Genomic DNA, 23130 nt, shown 5'->3' with positions numbered 1-23130 from the left:
GACTAGCATATCTTCTACTACCAGTTCCGAGGTCATATGGGACAGGATTCGAAAGGTCAGTGTGCACTACAATTCTTTCCCCCTCACAATCTTACTCTCTGATGGTCAGGAGGTGGCTGATGTCTGGAGCATTGCTGATACTCTAGGTGAAAGCTTTTGCCGGGTATCTAGCACTTCTGCTTGTTCCTCCACCTTCTTGGCCATCAAGACTCGGGCAGAGCGTTCACCTCTTTCCTTTCGAACTGAGTGTCTCTTTGACTATAATTGTCCCTTTACACTGGTGGAACTAAAAATGGCCCTTCATCGGTCTGGCAGTACATCTGTTGGACCTGATGATGTACACTATGACATGCTGCATCTATCTCCTGCTTCTCTTGATGTCCTTCTAATTGTCTTCAACCAGATCTGGCAGGAGAATGTTTTTCCTGATGCCTCGCTATTATTTTACCTTTCTCTAAGTCAGGGAAAGATCCCAAGATTCCTTCAAACTACCGTCCAATTGCTTTGACGAGCTGTCTCTGTAAGACCTTATAAAGGATGGTTAATGCTCGTCTTGTTTGGTTCCTCGAATCAAACAACCTCCTCTCGCCCACCCAGTGTGGGTTCCGACGACAGTACTCCACCACAGACCACCTAATTCAACTTGAAACATCAATCAGAGAAGCCTTTTTCAAACACCAACATCTTGTATCAATATTCTTTGACATTGAGAAGGCTTATGACACAACATGGAGGTGTGGCGTTTTGCGAGACCTCCATACATATGGGTTACGTGACCACTTACCCATGTTTATTAAAACAATTTTTAATGGACAGGAGATTCCAAGTTCTTGTGGGTTTGACACTTTCCCGTTCTTTCCCTCATGGCTGTGTTTTGAGTGTCACACTTTTCAGTATAAAGATAAATGCCATCACTGAACAACTCCCTCTCACTATTGCGAATGGGCTGTATGTCAACGACTTTCACATCTCTTGTCAGTCATTGAACATGAGATGTATTGAGCGGCAACTACAAACTGCCCTCAATCGTGTACTGAAGTGGACTATGGTGAATGGCTTTAATTTCTCTCTCTCTCTCTCAAATCGTTTGCATGCACTTTTGCCACCAACGGGGTATTCACCCTGATCCTGAACTTCATATCGGTGAAGTTTTGCTGCCAGTGGTCCCTGGGACCAAGTTCTTGGGGCTTATCTTTGACCGTAAGCTGACCTTTATACCACACTTAAAGTAGCTACGGGTCAAATGCACAAGAGCACTGAACATCCTTCGTGTCCTCTCTACTACCAATTGGGGAGCAGATCGATGTTCTGTGTTAAAGGTATATTGTGCTCTTATTCGATCAAAACTCGTCTATGGCTCGGCCTTAAAGATTCTAGACCCCATTCATCACCAAGGACTTCTGCTCTGCACTGGGGCTTTCTGCACCTCTCCAGTTCAGAACTTATACATAATCTCATGAACCTACTTTGCACCTTTGCCATTTGCAACTGTCTTTACTATATGCTTCAAAACTTTGTTCCTTATCAAAGCATCCCACTTGGGGTTGTGTTTTCCTTCCTCAGTGGGCCATACTTTTTCAGAACAAACAATCTGCCATTGCTCCTTTTGGCTTTTGTATCCAGGTACAGTTGGATGAATTGGACCTGTCCTTGGATAACATTGCAGATTCCACAGGTTAGCCCATCCCACCATGGCTTATTACAGCCCCCAAATGTGACATTTCTTTCAGTCATTTGAAAAAGGCAGATACTCCAGATTGGAAGTACCGTCATTTATTTAATGAACATCTTTCAAACAATCATTCCATTCCCATTTATACAAATCAGGTCATTTAGTGGGTTCTGCTATGGTTTGCTGCGGTTCGGTGGTTGTGCGCAGAATCCCCTCTACAGCTTCTGTGTTCACTGCTGAATTGTATACCATATTTCTTGCCCTGGATCATATTGAAGCTGAGTAGTACTTCAACTGCACTATTTATACTGATTCGCTTCGTTCTATACAGGCCCTGGAATCGCTACACGTTGGCTCACACCCTGTTCTCACTGATATTCAAAACCGACTGGCCCATTTCTCATTAACTGCTACTTCTATCCAGTTTTTCTGGATACCAGGCCATGTTGGTATTCGTGGGAACGAGCTTGCAGACACGGCAGCTAAATCTATCTGCTCTGGCACTATCACCACTGTGCCTATTCCGTACATGAACTATGGTCTTGTATTCAAGGCTCGGCTCCATGCCAGCTGGCAGTCCACTTGGAGTGAGCAACGCGACAACAAACTTTTTCAAATAAAACCCTATATTGGGCTATGGCCGTCTAGCTTCCGTAAGGTTCGGAAGGAGGATGTTCTAACTAAGACTACGCATTGGTCACAGTTTTTTAACTCATCGTTTTCTTTTATCTGGAACTGATGCACCAGTGTGTAGTTTGTGTAACACTAAAATCACTATCAGCCACATTTTACTTTCTTGCCATCGTTACGATTCTCAACGACGGCAATATTTTAACCATGTTTTTCCCAGGGTTTATCTGTAACTTTGGACAGTGTTATTGGTGATGGTGACACTGTCCACCTTGATAAAGTTTTTAGTTTTTTAATGGCCATTAATCTTTTTAATCTCTTTTAAGTGTTGGATATTTATTCATTACACCTTTTTAATTGTGGTTCCCTTTTCACAGTTTCATTATCTCTAGTTCAATTTGACATTGAAAAATGACCAGAACATTAAATAACTCGACACCAGGACTGGAAAGGCCAACTTCAGGTGACTAACGCTGCTGTTTGAACTACCCGTTAGTCGTCCTGGCGAGTTGTTATTCCAACTTTGCTGCATGTCTTAAACTTTTATTACTTTACCCTTTGGTACTGGCCATAATGACACATAACCCGGAACCAGGACTGGAAAGACCAACTTCAGGTGACTGACATTGGTTCTGGTACTTGCCTGGTTGTCTTCCTGGCGGGTTATGATCGTTACCATTCTGCTACAGAAGTTCTTTACAACTTTATAGATTGGATGTCAACATCGGTTTTATGCAATTTTCTGTTTTTAATTGCTGTTTTGTTTTTACCTTCGTTTACTTTACTACATTTACTTCACTTTTACCTTTTTACTGTACATTTGGCTACTCATTATTACAATTTTGCAAAATGTTTTTAAAACTTCTATTATTTTACATTTTGATAATGGCTGCTGTGACACATAACCCGGAACCAGAACTGGAAAGGCCAACTTCAGATGACTGACGGTGGTTCTTGAACTTACCTGTTAGTCTTCCTGGTGGGTTATGACCATTACCATTTTGCTAGAGTAAGTACTTTACAACTTCTTTTACTCTGGTTTCTCTATTACCATTGTAAACTAGGTGTCAGCATTGGTTTTATGCTTTTTCTGTTTTTCAGTGATGTTTTGTTTTACCTTCATTTCCTTTTTTGTATTTTACTACAGTTAATTTATTTTTACCTTTTTACCGGACGTTTGGCGCAGATAGCCTAGCTGCTTTGTGCCATAAAACACTAAATCAATCAATCAATCAATCATTATTCTAAATCCTGTGCGTATCTTTCATTGAAACTCTGGTCAGTTGCTCGAAAAGTAGGGACAGCAATATTCTTTTTGTACACTAATCTTGCAATCAACGAACCTCCAAAACTTTGAAAAAAAAAAATGGAAATGACACGATGAATAGTATAGATTTGACTATGAAACACGATTTAATAACCAATAATTTAAGGAGGGCTACTTCATTTCAGCCATTATTCTACAATCAAGTCATTATCCTACTTAAATGTTGGTAATTCAGTAAAGATTGGAGATGTTGTGCTGCCCAATACTAGCACAAAATACTAAATAAATTGTTCATCATTGTATCAATAAAACAGTACAAAATAATAATACATCCAGCAGCAAAATTGTAGGGACGAAAATCCCCAACAAAAACAAAACATAAACTTACAACAACATAGGTTTGTTTGTTTTTTTTTTATTTCAGTTTAATTACGAACTGGCAGATCGATTCACATATATTTTAAAATCTAACTAAATTACATGTATTGTTTAAGTAATACAAATTAAATTACACTATTATATTTTTTACTTGGATGAAAACTATTTTCTGTTATACGAAGAAGCTATCAACGTTTATGTGGGGAACAGAATGGCCGTATGCTTTGAGAGGATATGTAATATATGTTATGAAACTTTAGGCATCTAGTTAAAATTACATCATAACTTGTTATGTAACAGTAGTTACGTAAACAATAGATCGCCAGCAATTTGATAAGTAATATTTTCCGCTATAAACTGCCATTCTTTTCTGTGTGTATGGAATTTACCAATGGTCAACAGATGCTCCCTTAAATCTGCTAGTATGTTTATGTAGGAATTATGCATAAAAACGTTTATCACACATGCATTCCACTCTTCAGGTGGAACTTTGTTTATTGAAAACAAATTCGTTGATTTAAATCTTCATTAGAAGGAGTGAGAAGTGTCGATCATGAAATCATAGTTGCTAAATAATAATTAAATCATAACCATAGTATAGTTCACCGCAGAAAGAAGCCCGTTTCTGTTGTGTTTTTTTTAATTTTCATTGTCCAGAGTGTTCTGGTAAAGAAATGGAATTCTCCGGTATTGTTGTAACTCAGAAATGTGTGGCAAAAAACACTAACTGTTTCTCTTCTCTTTCACTAAAAACCACAACACAGATTTTTCTTTTATTTAGATTTGGTTTGGTTTGAATTTCGCACAAAGCTACTCGAGGGCTATCTGCGCTAGCCGTCCCTAATTTAGCAGTGTAAGACTAGAGGGAAGGCAGCTAGTCATCACCACCCACCGCCAACTCTTGGGTTACTCTTTTACCAACGAATAGTGGGATTGACCGTCACATTATAACGCCCCCACGGCTGAAAGGGCGAGCATGTTTGGTGCGACGGAAATTTTAACCCGCGATCCTCAGCTTACGAATCGAATGTCTTCACCCACCTAGCCATCCTGGACCATGTCACAAACCAAAGTTAGGAGAGAAAAATGTCTTTTTTTTCCATTTACTTTAGGCATAAGCAGTTGGGAAATAACACTTTCTTCTCAGGAACAAGAAAAAGTAAAAAAAACATGTTACATAGTGTAATTAAATTTTCACATAGTCATGATATTTGACAGATATAAAGGGTCTGGCTATAAAAATGTATATATTGTGGGCCTATATGACGTAATACAAATTCATATTCTTTCAAAAGTGTTATCCAACAAGTTATAATACATTACAAATGGCCAAGTGGTAAAGACTCTCGACTCGTAATTCGAGGGTCTAGGTTTCGAATTCCTGTCACACCAAATATGCTCGCCCTTTCAGCCGAGGGGACATTATAATTTTACGGTCAATTCCACTATTCGTTGGTAAAAGAGTTGGCGGTGGGTGGTGATGACTAGCTGCCTTCCCTCTAGTCTTAAGCTACTAAATTAGGGACGGCTCGGGCAGATAGCCCTCGAGTAGCTTTGCGCAAAATTCAAAACTAACAAACAAACATTCCAAACTTTTGAAGTTTATTAACCATTTTAGCAAACTACAGTTCACCTTATCACACGCTCTTTGTACAAGTATATAGTAATTTAAAGAATAAGTATTCTAACCCTAACTAGTTCAGTTGTCGACAGAGATCAATGAAGCACTATCATAGTGATGATATTTATATTATAGCGTGAAGGAAATAGTTCTATAAAATAGAAAGAATGAAAAAATATTTGTTTGTCCTGACACTTCTGCCCAGTAAACCACGCCATACCGATTGGTCAATTTCAACAATTCATTTTACAGAAATTGTTCAAACGAAAGTGGTAAATCATATTTCTGGTTACAGCATAAAGTAGAAATTGAGATTGTAAAAGCCACTTCAAACATTCAATATGATTGATTACTGTCAAACTGATAAATGTTTGATTCAAAGTAATCAGTGTCTCTGTGAATTGTATCGAGGAAGCACGATAATGTTAGAAGAAAATCTGTTATCGTTTTGGTGAATTAAAATATTCTAATTTAACAACATTTGGTCAGAGGTGAGGCAGATTCAACATTACAACAAATATAAAACTTACTATTTGTATTTATCTTATTACATTCGCGATGGCCAGTTGGTTAGGAAATTCAACTAGTAATCTATGGGTCGCTTGTTCGAATCACCGTCGCACCAGATATGCTCGTCCTTGCAGCCGTGGGGTCGTATAATGTACGCATGGCGGTGGGTGGTGATAACTAGCTGCCTTCCCTCTAGTTTTAGGCTGCTAAATTAGGGACGGCTAGCGAAATAAGCCTTGTATAACTTTGCGCGAAATTAAAAAACAACAACAAATTATTCTCAACATTTTTCTGCCATTTGAGTGACCTATTACCCGGTTAATTTCACTTTCAGACGGAAATGATAACATGTTTTAATATTAGACTTTACCAATATGTTAGTCTTAAAACAATGAACGTGAAATTGATATACTGCATGAGTGTAAAAATGTTTTGTTTTTCTGCAGTGGTTTATTACTAGTAAATTACATTTCATGTCTGATTTAGGCAGAAAAGGCAGGTAAAGTTATAATGATGTCGTAACGCTATCGCTAATTTTTAATACGTATATATTTTAGTTACAAATCGTTACCCGGGGTAATTCCGGGATATTTGTCTTCAGCTTTATGTGTATAAAGGAACTCATGACTCGAAATTGTCCCCAATAATTGATTAGTGTGAGGTGGTAGCCAATTGAAGACAATATCTCAAACACCCTTGTCATATTAAGTAATAATTGTGACTTGTTCAACAAAACAAACAGCAAAAATTATATATGGGGCAATCATTGTAATAAATAAAATGCTACAAATTCTCAAGACGATATTTTGAGGGTAATTCTATCCTGGGCTAGAAACTTTCCACCGGAATTTGATAGTGCTACGTTACAGCCAATAGTCAATTAATATTGAACATTGTTCATATGTTGAGTTAACCTTTCGTTGGCTAAATTAAAGGCCGAAAATATTTGTATACTGCATCATTATGAGTTGTGAGGTCTTACACAGCGGAATTTCAAGGGCACTCCGTCCTTGTCTCGACACTTTCTCCCGAGTTTGATTGGTGTGAGATGATAGCAAACACCATAGAGTACACCAAGCACTGCTATTATGTAGATTAAAATGAAATTTGAAAATTATACAAGGGTCATACACCCTTAAGGATCTGGAGACAGTTTACCATGGTGCCGAAAAAGTAAAACTCCTGAGACGATAGATCTGCCTTCAAAATATTGCCATTACAGCAAAAATAAAAAAATAGACAATCTATCAGACTCAGATTCAATGATTGTGAGGTTAGTTCAAACCATATCGTGTCGGGTTTTTCTTTTATGTCCTGAGTAGGAATTGCCATATCTAATATCCAAGAGGTCACTGTAGTTGCAACGTTTTTCAGTATTTCGCTCTAGGGTAGAATCTAGACATTCTAAATAGAGCTGCTGACAAACCCGATGATTTGTATTAAAATCGGAAAATAATTATAGTAACTACTGTGAAGTGAATAAAAATTTACAATTCATATACATGTGCTAAATGAACTAAGAAATAATTATGTTTCTCATTTTCCACGAAGACAGGTACTCCCTTGCTTTCGCCCCTCAGCAAACGTTCATAGGGCTGTCTGTTCTCCGGCAATTAATCAACACACTTGAAATCGATGTATGAGATAATTGGCAGTTAGTAAGTGAAAGAAGCAATATAGCACATTTGCGATTACGTGATACAGGTATTCGGCTGTTGTGGTTCGCTCATTTCCAACGGGTCTCGTTAACATCACACTTACACTTCTTTGGGTTAATAATAAGTTATTTATTTTTCTTGATTAAAAAATAAAAGCATTGCGTTACGACTGTTTACTTTTGTGATGATTATTTGGTATTTTCAATTTTGGAAGAAACATGAGCCACATTTCAAAACTAGCAGAAAACTGAAAAATATTTGTGATCAAATCAGAATCTTTGTTGCAACATTTCTTCTTCAAATACAGGATTTCTAAAATAATTCGAGTCGCAAACACTAAAATGTGTAATTCCATTTGTTTTATACCTAACACCCAGTAATGACTGTATTATAGGAATATTTTGTTGGGTTTTACATTGTATTTCGTAGTTTAAAATCTTAATTATTACAAAAATCATTTCTCTAACAAGCTTACAATTGTGAAAATTTGTAATTTGATCCCTTCTGACAATAACTGAGAAAAACTTAGAATTTTACCATGTTATTTTTTATTCTGGTGTTTGAAATCTTTGGTAGGTGAGTAGTACATCTAGGTTACTTTTTTTTGTTTATTTTTATCACAACAGTAAAATTATTTTATTTTTCCAGTGTCTTACACTTATGTTTTGACTGACAGTGTGTGAGATGCTGTTTAGTAATTTACGTTTGTTTAAAAGAGTGTCGTGTTTGTATGTATATGAAATAACAATGTGGTTTAATACTTTCCTTGGATGTACAGTATGATAGATTTTCAGTTGATATTATTTTAAGACTATTACTCTTCCAACAAGTTATCAAGGTTTTAATTCCCTAAGTTATTATTCCACATTCTGATTATTATAACTTCAATGGACCAAATTGTCTTTAGTTATTGTGGTTCTTATGTTCTTACCAATGTACTGTGATTTAATATAAAAAATATGTTTGATATTTCTTGTGTTATTTTGTACATTAAATATTAAATGAAATACACAAGACATCTTTGATTTTTTCAAATTATTTTTGGTTGGTTTTTTTTCTAATATTTACATTTATGTTTTTAATTTTTCAATTCTTTAAGGTTTTTCTTATGTATGTATTTTTTCTTTTTCTGTTGCTTCTCATTTGTGGTTTTCCTCTGTTTAGTGAACCTTCTGCTGTTTACGAATATACATTATTTTTGAAAAAAAAATCTTAAACAGTAATACTGATGATCTCATTGAAGTGGTTAGTAGTAATTCTAATGACATCACTAGTTTTAGAAGTTAAGTATTTACTCATGTATAAGGTTTTAAAGGGTATTCAGTTTTGTATGGCATTTGATATATATGGCTTATTAGTTCATTTTACCAAGTATTGGTTTTGGCTGAGTGTTACCACATATTTGGCACCCAAATGTAGTTGCCATTTTAATAGTTGTTGCTGGGAAAAGTACAATGCTGTAAATAAAAGGGTACTTGCCGAAACTTCCAAGAACGTTTGTGGGCAAATTCGCCAATGCTGTTATGTTGTTAATTCTACACTGTATTTTAATGAGAAAAAAGCATCCCAAATTAAAAACTTATCTATGACTGCAGTATAATCTAAAAACTGCAATGAACATTTGAAAAAAATTTAAATGACTAATATACAGAAAGTTAAAAAAGTAGTAACTTTATTAACATAGGATTGTATTGAAACTAATATTTCTGGCATTTTTGGTAAATGTTTCAAGTGTTATTGAACTTGGTTATAAGTAACATAAGTTGTGGTGCCAATAGTGAAAATTCATCTTTGTCAGTTCCTTTTTGCTTTCATCTACTCTAAATGTGAAATTAACAGTTTCAACACTTACATTCTCATCAGTTTGTTTTTGACTGTTTAGTTCTGTTGTTATTTATAAATTGCTACTTTAAAGCAAAGATTTACCAGTTTGCCTAAGAGTAAATTTGGATTGCTTTGATTTCAGAAATCCAACTTCAAGCCATTCTCTCAAGGATTATTTTATTGTTTCCATTAGAAAGTGGCTGATGTTAACCTTTGACAAACAGATAATAATTTATTCATACCACTGATAACGACGTTAGCATCTATGGAGTGATGTTACTCTTTTTGTTTCAAACGTTTTTCAAGGAGGAAATGTAGTAAGTTGAATTCCATTCTGTATAAGTTTGTTTTGAGTCTTGTTAAATTAATTTGTTCAGCTATTCTATTAGGTTTGAACATGCCAGTGGATCAAATGTTTAACAATCTTTCTTATGACTTTCGTGAAATCAACTATATCACATCTTAGCAAGATTCCAGGGCATTTGTGATCATGTTGTAAAGTGAGACAAAGCATGATTCATTTTATAATACAATGTTATTATAAACTTTTACATTGTTTGTTCCATCATTTCTTATTAAGTGTTGAATTTTTTATTTTTTTTTCAATTTCCAATGTATTCATTATATCTGCCAACATTTTCTTTGTTTCCTCATTAGCTGTCCTTCATGCAAGAAAATACTAGACATTAAGAACATCATGTAAACTCGTATGTTCTGTCCATTGGCCTGTGAAACTAAGGGAACTTTTTTTATTGTTGGACAGATACCTAATGTCAGAGGAGTGACACTAACTTTCAACATTTCACAAGAAATTGCAGTTATGCTTTTTTCATCAAGCACCTCATAAGTAACAATTAACTGTGTTTTGTTATTTAACATAACATTTCATAATGTGCACAGTAATAGTAAGATGGCCATTAGTTTTCAGAATTTCTTATTTGATAACATTTTTGAATGGTTACATAGTAACCATTCCCTTCGGTATTAGAGCCAGTAGACTTCAAGATTTGTTACAAGTTCTTGTTGTACTGAGCATCCTTACTTTTCCAGTAATTCTGCATTAAGGTTGCTAGAAGCTGCTTCCATTCAACCAATAAGTGAAATTAATACGTTATACAGCTTGTAATTTACAATCATCAACCACTTCAAAGTAATACCACATAGGACTCTTTACCTTTTTTTAAATTTCAAATCAATCATTTTCAGTTTTCTGAGGCATTCTGAAATTTTTTCAGAAGTTTATCACTGAATCAATATTCACAACACTGATATCAATCATCAGCTAAAAGAGAGAGCCTCAGAGATTATAGTGTGCACTATGAAGGACATGAATGTAAATGTTTTGTTTACTGACTGTTTGCAAACAATACCTACAGTACTGATATGTTACAAGTTACATATATAAGACAACACCCATAATGCTGACATGTTATAAGTTGCATGTATAAGACAACACCTGCAGTGCTGACACGTTGCAACTTGCATATATTGATGTTTTGCAATTTAAATAATCAATTATGAACAGCACAGACAAGGTTAGACTTCTTAAAAATTCCATGTATTGTAGACAAACGTGAATGCCAGTTGTAAACACTAGACAGGGCCAACTACAGTGTGAGTATTCACTTGGAAGTATTATATGATACTTTGTTAAAATATTGTTATTGCATCTTACTGGCCTTCAATACATTTACCTCTTCCAAAATTTAAAATTAATGTACATACCTCATGGTTTCTATTGTCTTGTAAAACTTATTAAGCTGTTTGATTAAATATACCAACTACTAGATGACTAGATATTTAGTTATTTTTTTAAAAGACTGGCTAAATTTTAACTGTCTGAAAGACTGTTTATAACACATCTGCTTGTATATCCTTCAAATTCTATTAATTTATTTAGCAGTTTGAAGAAACTAACTCAGTGTCTTTGAAAACTATATACTAATTTTAGTTGTATAAATATTTACTTGCTTTTTATCTGTAGTGTATTGTAATCAAAATAAATAAAAATTATTCGTCATAGTTAGAGCTGAGCAATAAAATAGATTCATAATGATGAGAAACCCACTTGAAGTAAAAATGTATCTCGGGAGATACAATAAACTAGATTGTTTATTGCATTGATTACTGTCACTTAAATAACTGATTAATTTAATAATAATTTAAATTATTATTAACTTAACTAATGTCACAAAAATAATTTTTTTTCTGTTTTTCTTCTTCCAACTATCGAGTATTCAAAATTACAATTAAATAAATCAGTTAATGTTTCTGGTTATTGACATTTTTTTATTATTCCAACTATCCGCTTATAAAAATATTGCCATTGTGATGTTTTAATCATAATTTTATATTAATTCATGTTTGTTCAGCTAAACCAATTAGTGTCATGTCTCAAAAAAAATAACTAATCAAAATTATATTTTCCAGTTATTACAGTTTCTGATTATTCCAACTAGTCAAGTAATTAAAATATTGCATTAGGTTTTGTTTATTGAACACAAGGTTTTACACTAGATTATCTGTGTTTTCTTTATCAAAACTGAGTTTTTAATACTGTCATCAGCAAGTGCTGTACTTTGTAGCATAGGAGATCATTTCCCTCCATTTTTCCCAGTCCCAGGTACATTTGATTACATCAGTCACCCTCTCTTTGTTTAACCAAATGTTTAAACTGTCTACTTCTATTTCTTTTCCCTACAAATTTACAATTGTTACCAAGCATTCAATTCCCTTTCTCCTCATCACCTGACTAGAGTTTTTTATTATTTTCATTCATTTCATATACAAATAATTGTTTTTGTTTTTAGCCATCTTATGTTGGAGTAATTGATTATTTGAATGATCCTAATGATTAACTGATTATAAAATTCTACTAACTTCTCACTTCTATTCATGATACATGCTACTGAGCTTGTTAAGAAAAACATTAAAAAGCTTAAAAAACGATGAAACACAAGGGTTTTGAAAGAGGTTAAGGATTGGATATGTGAACCACTTGGTATTAGTTTTTCTACATCTTTAAAGAGTGAGCTGGTGACAGAAGATTGAAAGTTGGCTAATGTTGCTTCTCTTTTCAAGGGAGGTAATTGAAATTGCCCCAGTAATTATAGACCAGCTAGTCATACATTAGTGATGGGAAAAGGTCTTGAAAGTCTGATAATAAATGCTTTGCAGTGTCATTTATCAGAGTTTAAAATTTTGTTGAATAGTCTGCATAGTATCACATGGGGAAAATCTTACTTTACTTATCTTTTGGCATTTTTTTAAAACAGACCTTGACAAATCCAAAATACTAGGTTGCTATGGAATTAATCATCTTGGTACCCAATATTTTCTCCCATTTTATTTGTGGGCAGAGCTGTGCTAAATAGAACATGAATTTAGAAAAGTTCTGGACTCTTCAAAGTCTGGAACTATTTTTTTGAATGTTGTTTCTAAGATTTTAATGACAGATTCAGAACTTCATGTTTTCTCAGAATGAAGCATTGTAGTTGCACAACACAATACTAATTTTGTTTTTTTTCTCTCAATTCAACCAGTCAGGGGGTATGTTTAGAATCAAACAGGACCAAAGGCAGTTAGTTTAAACAATACTGTTACTTGGTTTTTAATATTATGTAATTGTTAACATGCATTCATTACTATGAAAGTAAATAAATATCTTCCCAATATTACAGTAGCGAAATTAGGTTAGACACACCTGTATACTGGATCTGAAAATATTTGTCGATGCCTGCTTTAAAGAGGTTACTGGATTTTCAGAAAGTGGCAACATGCCACATAAAAGGCTTGTTATAAAAATTATGTCTGTAGAAGTGGGGAATAGGTTGACTCATTGGGTTGAAAACTACTTAAATGGAAAAAAAGAACAGGGTTATAAATGGAGTTCAGACAAACTAAATTAATGCCATGAGTGAGATACTTTGTGGCTTGGTATTAGGCCCTTTGCCATTCTTGATTTACATCAATGACATAAATGAAGGAATAGCCAATAGATTATTTAAATTTGTTGCTGATATTAAAGTTTTGGGTGTTCCTGGCAGTGAAGAAGATACTACTGGATTTGGATGATATGGCTAGTTGGGCATAAAAATGACAAATGTTTTTTAATTATTATAAATGCAAAGTAATACATGTGGAATATCACAATTAGAAGTATGAATATTACTTTAATTACAAAATAACCTTAATAGTGTTACAAAACACTATTCTCCTCTTCAGCTTCTTAATTTCTACAAATAAGTAAACATTTGTTCATCTGTTCTCTATATTACATTTCCCTTAGGATGTATTTTCTTCTCATATTGCAGGAGTTGCCACCCTGATATTTTTTCCCTAGATGCTTCCTGCATTTATTTTACAGAGATATAAGTTGATTTTATTTTTAGATAACCCCTCCTTTCCCAAGATTTGGGCTACCCAGAATAGCAGTTGTATATTTTCTCCAATTAACATCCCTCTAATTTCTTCTATATATAATTATTCAGAGCCACGTTATCCTTTCTACCCTGCTCTGTGCAGGCAGTATATTGCTACCTTTTCTGCATATCTTTCTTTAGAGAGAATGAAAATAATATTCTCCATCTAAAGCTTCCTTTGCTTCTTCTGATTTATATTCTACCACTTGGAAGAGAGAGGTTAAGGATTTTGTCTAGCATGTTTATTTCTTCACAGGAGATAACACTTTTTGCCTTTCAACTACTGCTTCTGAAAGTGTATCATCTCATAGCTTCTTTTACCTTTAGTCAGTGACCTTCCATGGACAAAATCTTGCATATCAGGGATGTTGATAACCATAGATAGCTTTATGTCACATGACTTTCGTGAATTACTTCCAATATGATACATACCTCTGGTCACAAACAAATTTTTTTCTCAATCTTTCATTCCTTTCTAATGCCTTGAAAATAAGTTTTCTTGTTTCAGGCACTAACTTTTATACTCTCTCAGTTCAAGCTGCTCATTTAGCAAGTATAGCACAACATACTCCTAGAACAGTTGACTACATCTTTATTATATAGTATATATTATATTATATTTCTAACTTGGCACCTAATGAATCAGATGCATTTCTCACTAACATTAAGTTTTTAAAATTGACTGAACATTATTTTTTTAATGCATGCTTTTTAATGCTATTTTTCATTATGTTGTATTACAGATTTTGATTCTTTGCTACACTCACATATTATTGCATTTTTTCTACATTTGAAATTTCTTGTTATTCCAAACATGATGACTAATGTTTCTGGAAATGCACTAATTTTTCTTATCAAGGCTTCAGGATCTGTGCTATCTGCCGAGAGGGTAGGCACCTCGGTTAGTCAAGTGTTCACTTCTTCCATGGAGCCTGGACCTTCTTCTCCATGTCACTTGAAGCATATTCAAGGTTTTCTGTATGTTCAAGATGAGAATGATTTCCCTTATTTTATTCTTCCTGCTCCAGTTGATATGCCAGCACTTCATTTATTTTGTTGAAGATTTGTTCTTTGCTTCCTTTCTTCCCTCCCATTGGCTGGATGGTAAGTTTTTGACTTGTTACTACAATATGGATTGTGATACCCATGGTAGGCACAACTCATTTGTATACCATTTGTATAGCTGTGTCCTTCTTTACACATGAAAGTAATAAGTCTTTCATGTCATCAGTGTTCAGACTTTGGTAAGTTGAAAACCAATATGTACTTTGTCGTATTGGTAAGCTTAGATGATTTATAAATTTGATATTTGCGTGTTTGTTATTATTACATACTTTGTTGATTTTTGATGATTTGTAAAGCCAAATTGATAAATACTTTGTTGCCTTGGTATTTTTAGATGGTTTGTACTTTACATATTATTAATACTAGCAATATATGATTTGTCGTTCTTTCTGAATAAGTTTTCTTAGTCATTGCTATGTATGTGCCTTATAATCCTAACCTTCTTAAGTGTAATACCTTTTTTCTACTACATTACTGACATGTTCATTTACTGTTTGCAAGGCTAAGCTTTGCTCTGGATCCTTTTCTTAAATTATAATCTACAGTTCAGGGCTTTTCCCAACAACATCATAGATAGTTATTTATAGTTTGCCGTAAGTTAATACTTTTATTATCTTGTTGTTTTTTACTAACTTAAAATGATTTGCTGTAATTGCAAGAACATAACAGTGTATTCTGTATGTTATTGTTCTTGTTTTACTGTGTCCTGCACATTGGCTTTTATTTCTCTTGGATTCAGGGGCTCATGTACCTTGGCCACCTGGCATTTCTTACAACCTTTCCTTTCATTCTTTTAAGATATCCTGTATCATGCAATTAGCTGCCAACTGTTGGGAGAGACCTTTTAAGTTATTGTTTAGGTATTTTAAGATTAGTCAGGCTTTTCCTCTCAACCTTTAGTTGTCCACTCATTAGACAAGGCCCTTCATCAGCAGTCTCTGGATCCTCTTCATTCCACCAGTGAATTGTTTCTATCTTTTTGTTGGGTTTTCACTACATGTCTGTGTATGACCAATTTCAACATAGTAGATACATCCCTTCCCATTTTCTTTCTGTTGTCCACAGGGTGTGTGTGTGTGATTTTCAGTTCTGGGTTCTTTCATTTGGGGTTAACTTAGCTCCTTTCCACATTTTATGAGTAGTCACAAACTTAATTGGACATTTACTAGTTTTAGTCATCCAGTCTTATCATTTTCAAGATGGCTGGATTCTGGTTCCTTCCTGTGTGACATCTTCTGATCACACAGTTTCTCCTAAAGGAGTTGTGAGTTGGTTCATCAATACACAAGAGTTTCTCTTTTCCACTAACCTGTTTTTGAGTTCCCTTGGGACTTTTATTCACTTTCCAATATCAGTTATACCCATCTTTCTCCACTGAGTGTTAAGGATATATAGCATTTAGTTGTCAAAGTCTTATCTTCTATTTTTGTTCTATCTTGGGCTTCCTTGGTTGCTCTCATACCCATCGTTAGCACTCACATATGTTACTGTCTATTAGTATTTCTCAATTGATGGCACTTCTGTTGGATCATCTGGTTGTACTTCATTCTTTCCTCCAAACTGATGTACCTTGGTGATGGGATGGCATCCTTCATATGGCTCTACCTCCTTCTTAGGCCTTTCATCTTTTACTTATAACTCTCTTATGATTCAGTACATATTTCAATACCCAAGATATTTCCAGGTATTGGCCTTGGGCCAAATCTGGGCTTCAGTTCTGCATTTTAGTGTTCTTCACTGTTTGAGAGCTCTGTCTTTTATCTTCCATTTATTGCTAAGGCAGATGTTTTTTTTTTAGTACATTCTACTGACCTCCATGTGGTCTTCTACAGGCATGAAGGAACCTTATTGAGGTTCCTTTATTTTTGGTCTCTTGAGCTACAGTTTCTGGGCCTACAAACAAAGGATACTTCTCTTGGCTTGCCTTCTTCCCAGCATTTTGACCCTAGTTGCAAATAGGCTGTAACATCTGTATATGGTCATTCCCACGGAATGGTCCCTCAGTCCTCCTGTTGTGGTTCTGATCTTGCTTAGACACTAAGTGCATTTGTCATCCATCTGGTTGACAAACTACAGTTTTTCTGGTATGTGGGTTCTTGGCCTCTAGCTTTGTCTCTCTTTTGTGTAGCATAGATGAGGCCTTTGATTTTATGCCTTCCCTCCTATACATCTCTACCATTACTTTCATTCCATCATCAGCACCTCTCCATGTCAAATTCTCTGGGTACTTCCATTTGACCAGCTTAGCTTTGCTTCCTTCTCCAGAGCCCTACACTATCCATACAGGAGACTCTGCCCTTGCACTTTTCTTCTTCCCTTTCATTTCCCATATTTATTCCCAGTCAGTTCCAGTATGTCTTCTGTGTCCTGTGTGGCTCTGTTGTGCTATGTTGCTCATACAGCTTCCATTCATACTTCTTTTTCCTATTTGTTTCTTTCTCGGAACCCTTTTGTGTCTTATTACCTTTCACCCACTGTCATTAAGGGTAGGATTTGATTGGCTTACTTTTCTCTTTCCTCCACTGCTCATCCAGTGGCATAGCTAGGGAGGAGGGGTGAGCAAGGGGGTACATCTGTCCCCGGGTGCAGCATCGGGGGTGGGGGGAGCCAAATTGATGTTGCATAATTAGGAATGAATTTCAGAATGAAATGTTTTCCGCTCTTAACCAATTAATGCACAGTGTCCCATATATGGGAGTTGCAACGTCATGTGTTGCCACAAGTTGGTTGTGATTTGGTCACGTTATACCAAAGAAAATCAGCAAGTGAAAGGTATCTGTAAAAAGACTGAAGTTACATGGCTTGTCTCTATACTTCCTAGGTTAATAATCTCTTGTTTTTATGTCATTGACAATGAATGATTTTCAAGAGATAGTTCCGTGGAAGATCCCGCTTGTACCATATAAGGAAAGGAGCTACTTGTAAAATCAAACCCACTGGAAGAATGTGTATGAAACATCATGTTTTCCAACTTAGAGATATTTTGCTTCAGCCAATCTAATATGACTAGTGGACATGCAACTATCCAGAAGTATGCATGACTATGTTATAAACTTTCAAGGAGATTCATTGCACAAACGCTTTGTAAGTAATGCTACATCTAATCTAATATTTCATTTTAATAATGTGTAATGTCTCAAGAGGGAAAAATATCAGTTGTACAAAAGATTTATTTAGGCTAGTAAAATATATAATAGAGTTGTTAAGAGATATATTGGGAGATTTGCCGTACATCTGTATTATACTACTAATAATAAACTATATCTTAAGAAAATTTTAACATTACTTTAACAGATAACCTATCTGATATTGTATCCATATTAATGAGCATAGTAGAAGGTTGTATTAACAAACATATCAGTATCCAAAACAAAGAGTTTGATAGTTTTGATTTTGGATTATTTCAAGATAACTGGAAACTTTGATGTAGGGTAATTGATCAATACCTTGTAATAAAAATTATTTTGCATCTGTATTAGGAATGTTTCTGAGCAAGTTTCTTTATTCCATATGTAAATTTATCAAATTGGTGACTTATGTGCTTAGCCCACAAATGGTATAGCCAGGATATTAATAAATTTATTTATAACTTGTATGAAATCAAACCCAATGACTACATCTGTTAAACACCTGTATCTTTAACATGCAAAAGACAGTATACTGTAACAACAAAAGAAAATACCCTTTAACTAAACACACATAACAATGCATAGTTAAGAAGTAAAGAAAAAGGAATTAAATAAGGTATAGAAGATTAAGAAAAGTGAGTACAAATCTCAACCTAAAAAGGTTCAATTTTATGTTCAAAAATTTCACTTTAATAAAAATTTGTTTTCTACAAAATAAAGAAAAATGCATGAAAAATACTTTTAGGTCATTGCTGTTTCATATGTATGTAAAAGTTTCCAAGAAATAGGTTACCTCTTTAGTGAATCAGTACAATCCACAAAACAAATAAAAATGCATTTCAAAATGAAGCTAAGTTCAAAAGACAGAAAGACATCTTCACTCTCGTGTGTGTGTGTCTAAAACAACTTAAAGTACACCCTTTGGTTTCAGAATATGCTAATCTCATTGAATATGTAATCTCCTCTTCTTCCTTGTGCCACACTCCATAATAGAACAAGTTCTCATCCTTACAGGTGCTGTAGACACCAATACTAATCCATGCTGCTAGTCTGAATCTGAAGTCTCAGCTATTCAAAGAAAAGGGAAGAGTAAATAAAGCTAAATCTATATTTTAAATACTAAAAGGCCAGATTCAAATGCAAAAGTTGAATTAACTTTTCAAAGGTACAGTTAATGGTGAAGGTGATAATGTCTAACTATAACCATGAACTAGGTAATGGTCTAATAACTTGTTCACAGACCTAATGTATATTCACACAAATCCTCACCCACATGTCAAAAGAATTGAACACTTGCAAATTCCTGAATTTGCACAACTCACTCTTTAAGACAGCACTCAGTTCAAGTAAGAAGGAATGAGAGTTGAGACTTCTCAGCTCCTACACGTGAAGCTGAGTTAAGCATGTTAACCCAACTTTTGATCATCAGCCCTTTATCAATTCTTTTTTTATATTTCTTTTAGAGATTATAAAGTTTCACCTTTCACATGGTTCCTCCTACTTTTCCCCTAATACATCAGAAGTTTGATGCTTAAAATCTGTATCTTGTAATGGAACAAAATTAAGAAAGTATTTAATAAAACTGTTTGTTTATTCAAACATCTCATTCTGGATGACTGAAAAATTCTGCTCACACCCAAATAAAATACTGAATACATCATTTGTATTTGTTATGATACCTAATCCATTATTTGTGAATTTCATGTACTATTTACAATTCCACTTACTCATGGACATTTCAATTCAATCAAGATAAAATTTCCTTGTACCCTGGCTTTTGAGAAACACTGAACAAAACTGTGTCAGAGCCACTAATCAAACTGTATTTTCTTTATATATCATCATAATGTGAGTCTATTTGATACCATTGTCTTTTTGATCTTTTAATCCATAAATTTGCTAAACATCTCAATTATCAAAATAAAAATATTCCTTTAGCACTAATGAAAATCTCAACTATGCTGTATTTTCCAACAATAATTTCTGGAATATTAATCACAGTTAACCTCATGTTCATCAGCCCCTAACATCATGATCATGTTCTTTGTCTCTAAGATCTTTCTGGTTTCTTGTTTCTTTCATGCTTGTTCTTATTTATTGCCATTCTCTATGCATGCTTCCTTTATTTGTTCTAATTTGATTAAAACATCTGTTATGAATTTTAATTAATGTTTCTAACATACAAATGTTGCCACTTATGTGTACTTGTTTACATACATATATTGCACTATGTCTATGCCACCATTACATATCAGAGAGTACTCTAGAAGTTTATACAACTTGCCTTTGGTGACATACAACATGGGCAACTTCAGTAATATCAAATTACCCACTAAACATATTCAGTAGTGAAAGTTATGCCATCTATTTAGAGGCTGTCAAGCTCATTCATCTTTATTTTATTCTTCACAAGATAATTAATCACTAGAAGAATTCAGCTGATGCAAGAATTTTAAAATGAAAGCTGACACTGAAATTCATGCTAGCACTGTTGTACTTCAATCTACACTCAGAAAGAGTGGGACTCCCTCATTGACCATAGATCTGCCAGTTCCTTTATTTCCAACAGCTGACTTTGAGACACTACTTCAAAGTGAGCAAAAACCACACAGCTACAATAAACGTACAAATATCCCTCATTTGCATTTATTTTCACACAAGTTAATTGGGAGTAATTCAATGAACTTATCTATCACAATATCCTCTTATTTTCAGAGTCTGTTGCAATCAATATTGCTCATTTGTATAAAAATATGCAAGTCCCTTGATACCAGACATCTTACAAGTTTTGAACTCAGCTCAAAAGATCACCTGATTCACCAATGGATTAAATATGTAGCAAAATTTGTACACAATGGTTTCCCAGTTGTTCAGCTACACTTTATTGTGGGTTGACAGCATCGAACGCTAGAACATCGAAAACAATATCAGACCTTGTACATCCTGCTCTGGAGTCCATCCATTCCAGGTAGTGACCTATCCAAAATGTCTCCAGAACTAATACAAGTTCTTGTGGCCCTAATGAATACCATAGGCATGATTTGCTTGACTTTCCTTACAGGACCATGCATTCCAAAACAAAACCTTTCTTACTCTTGATCCTGGTGAGTATCAGGAGGAGATATCACTAATGTTCTTGACTATTGCCAGAGGTTATTCACAGAGACTGATAGTACAGCAGACATTCACTACCTTTTCTGGGACTACAGATTCACAAGCTATTCAGGGTGGCTCATCATACAGCCTTGCATGACCCTAATTGTAATGAGATGCTGTTGACATAATGGGAAACTTTTCCATTTATTTTTGTATCTTGGTTCGTAGGTTATTGTAACTAACTGTGTGTGCCCAGAGCCTTACCAGCTGGAGAGACAACACAAACCAGAGAGAATTCCACATCAGCAGCACATCTAGCCTTTGTCTATTACTTACTGGTCATTTAGATCAGAGCTAGGGCTTCATAATTTATGCAAAACTTCTTGGGGTCACAGTACCAAAATTTTCATCTTTTTATCTTAACTGCAGTATTTTTAGGTAAAGAAAATAAAAAAATGCAACATAAAGACCATAATTAATAGAAACTTCATCCCAGAAATTTAAAAAATAATTCTGTGTAAGATAACTGGACCTATATATGTGGTTGCAGATAAATTCGGTAAATCTGCAGCCTTCTTTCTTGTATTCTCACACACTCTTTTGATATGGATACCACATCAATGTTCTGACTTATTCCTTTCTATGCAATTTTTGCTAGATAATGTAAACATTTCTAGTAGCTATGTCGCTGCAGTAACGGCGCCATTCCGTAAATAGCGATCTAATTTCCAGTGTCTAATGAGGCTTTGATAACCTTTCTCGTGATCTCAGTAACGTCATTTATAAATTGCATAAACAAACACATTTCTCAGCATATTTCTCATTTAGGTCCATCGCCGTTATATATTTTTATGCCTTTGTGAGCATGTATCACACTTCTTCTTACTGCATATATTTGGTCTATAGCTGAAGCATATGAAACGCCCAGAAATGCCACAAATACTTCAACACAGACGTACCACACCATGTAAAAAAGTGACACTGTAGTAACCAACATTAGCTTTAGGATCAGAACCGTATTATTCAGAACAGATTTATATTTTACAGGACCAACCAGCTTCTTTAAAATATATGGTAGTAGTTTTCCTCTATAAAAGTGTTAATAACTTTCTTTATCTTAATGCCATGTATGCTAGATTAAAATTTCTTGTCATCAAGTGTATGAACCCAGTACAACCGTATCATGCATCATTATATACACTTATTGCTTTAGTTAATATCACATGACGCTAAACGCTCTTTAAGTAGGAGAACTTAATAAAATTTAGAAAACTTGTGCTTAAAAGTTGGCCATGAATAATAACCGTCCATCCTATGACTATTTTGAAAATTTGAGCTAGAAACCGCTATGCTAGTTTGCTTGAACTAAGTAATAATTATGTATCTGCGCGTGCTTTTACCTTATAGTTTTGTTGCTCTAAATAAGCCATCTTTAATCCAAATGACAAAAAACTAAAATGGCCCACTGTTTCTCACAAGTGAAGTTGTAGTTTGGTTTGGTTTGAATTTCGCGCAAAGCGACACGAGTGCTATCTGTGCTAGCTATCGCTAAATTAGCAGTGTAAGACTAGAGGGCAGGCAGCTAGTCATCACCTCCAACCGCCCACTCTTTTACTAACGAATAGTGGGATTGATCGTACTTTATAACGCCTCCACGGCTGAAAAGGCGAGCATGTTTGGTGCGACGGGGATGCAAACCCGCGACTTTCAGATTACGAGTCGCACACCTTAACCCACCTGGCCACTTTATTATTCATCCATGTAAAAGTTGTAAAACATTTTTAGAATATATTCTATAACCTAGTATTCCACGTATGCCATCATGTAATTTTAAAAAATGAAAATAGAAGTATAAAAATC

At 34.6% G+C, this 23130-nt stretch overlaps 1 long non-coding RNA gene across 1 annotated transcript; it reads left to right on the top strand.

Moving 5' to 3' along the window:
* Window positions 1–7452: 7452 nt before the first annotated feature.
* LOC143223341 (uncharacterized) lies at window positions 7453–11684 on the top strand. The gene is made up of 3 exons (XR_013012852.1): window positions 7453–7782; window positions 9703–9877; window positions 10218–11684. It is a non-coding gene; the product is annotated as an uncharacterized LOC143223341 (long non-coding RNA).
* Window positions 11685–23130: the final 11446 nt, after the last annotated feature.

This window comes from Tachypleus tridentatus, chromosome 8 (genome assembly GCF_004210375.1).
Source record: "Tachypleus tridentatus isolate NWPU-2018 chromosome 8, ASM421037v1, whole genome shotgun sequence".
Lineage (NCBI taxonomy): Eukaryota > Metazoa > Arthropoda > Merostomata > Xiphosura > Limulidae > Tachypleus > Tachypleus tridentatus.
Note: the sequence above shows the minus strand (reverse complement) of the source record. Positions and strands in the feature narration are given on the sequence as shown.